Source organism: Octopus bimaculoides, chromosome 24, assembly GCF_001194135.2.
Source record: "Octopus bimaculoides isolate UCB-OBI-ISO-001 chromosome 24, ASM119413v2, whole genome shotgun sequence".
NCBI lineage: Eukaryota > Metazoa > Mollusca > Cephalopoda > Octopoda > Octopodidae > Octopus > Octopus bimaculoides.
The window spans coordinates 2,095,505-2,097,371 of NC_069004.1; the positions used below are offsets into that span (position 1 = coordinate 2,095,505).

The 1,867-nt window shown below is 34.9% G+C and overlaps 1 protein-coding gene across 1 annotated transcript in view; it reads left to right on the plus strand.

The window, feature by feature from the left end:
* Positions 1–1,867, plus strand: part of LOC106883396 (uncharacterized) — an 11,736-nt gene that overhangs the window by 2,460 nt on the left and 7,409 nt on the right. The window lies entirely within an intron of this gene.

Genomic DNA, 1,867 nt, shown 5'->3' on the forward strand with positions numbered 1-1,867 from the left:
TGTGTGTGTATATATATATATATGTATATATATATCGAAAAATTTACCTATATATCTACACACACACACACACACACTATAAGTGGTTGGGTAAGGAGACCTTATAATTAAAGGTGTTCCCGCAATGACCATTCCGTCTTCTCGGGCATTTCGTATCCCAGATTATATATCCAATATGTTCCCCACCTTTTTTAAAGGCAACTTTTTTTTGGTTGCTATCTCTAGTAGGTCGAGTCCTCTTGTAGAGGGGACCCATCGTTGATCTGTGTGTGTGTGTGTGTGTATTTATATGTGAGGTGGTGTAAGGGGTTTCGTATTTGATTCGTTACTTGCCGTATGTCTTCATACATCACTGTTTTTGTTTACATTTTAACAGAGGTTGACAAAGAAAAGCGACTTGCTTAAGAGGTAGTTCTTCAAATATATATCTGCTGTAGCTTAACGATTTTTAAAGAAATTTCCAATTATTGATCTTCTTAGATGATTGATTTCTATAGTAACACTGATTTTAGAACCCTTCAGAAATTCAATTCCCTGATGTTATTTTCATAGAACAAGAGCAAAATGTCTATCTAAACTTGGGTGAGTTTTTTAACTTCCTTTTTTCCCCAAAAAATTTATGTTAAACCGATAGAAACTCTTCGGTTAAGTAACGATAGAAATCTAATTAAACAAATCTATATTTTATAAAGGAAAGGGAGTATCTCAATTGAACCGATCCCTCTTGTTTTATCGATTTTTGGTAGGGTTGCGTTGAAAACTCGTCGATTCTGGCGAGATTTGAATGAAGCTGATTTCAGTTATTGTGAAGCATTTTATGTAATTTTTGAAATTCTGTGCAAATGATACAAACAATGATCGTCGTTTATTGAAGCTTCAGTTTTAAAGGGTGGAAATAAATTCTGTTTTGTAAGCAAAACTGGGTTTGTCGACTCGATTCATCGAGAAGAACTCGGCACCGCAGTGCGTCACCCCCAAACACAACACCATTTGAGGACGGCGGTTGGATGGCATAGACACAGGAAATAACGAGTACGGGTACGAAAGTACCGCGAGTAAAATTATAGAAATATAATTTTGATCAAGTCAGTCTCTTGTTCCTCTGCAGGTACCACAGGCTCTTCAGGCAAGTTATGGTTTTCTTGAAGACCCGGTGCACCCACAGGCAAGACTCAGTAGGAAGGGACTGGCTCAATCAAAATTATATATATATAATCTCTATTATTGTATTGAGTCACCTGTTTCCAACAGTCAATACTAAGTGGTGTGTGTGTAAGGTAGAATCGATTTTATCCATCAACTTCCATGTTGGTTTTTTGGGTTTTTTTAAAAAATTCTTTCATGCTTCTCGTTATTTTGGATCCTACTTGATAACAGAAATGCTATCTGTCTTGCTTATACATCATTGTCTCCATACTGTAGGTAGTTTATTTACTTGGCTAAGCCTAGCGGATAGATCGGTGAAGTTTGGCATATTGTTGAATCCTCAGTTAATCAATTACGTGTAAAATTAATTGATTTTAAAATTAAGATTCGGGTTATCTATATTAAAACATCGGCGTTTGATTCGTTACAGTACTATGCTGTTTTAATATTTGTCGAATCAACTCCTAATAAAAGAAATTAAAATGTACCCGTACACACAGTGAAAGAACTGCTGGTACAATCATATATATACGAGCGAGTCAGGGAATGTTACCTATCACTTGACTAACTTAATTTTCTTTATTTCAGTCGGTATATATATATGTATGTAATTTTGATGATAGATAAAACTTAAACAAAATCAAGAAAGAATTGCCGTATTGAGCGGGCCAACAATTTAACGGTTGCTAGTGTTGGTGAAAAAAAAAAAAAAAAAAAAAAA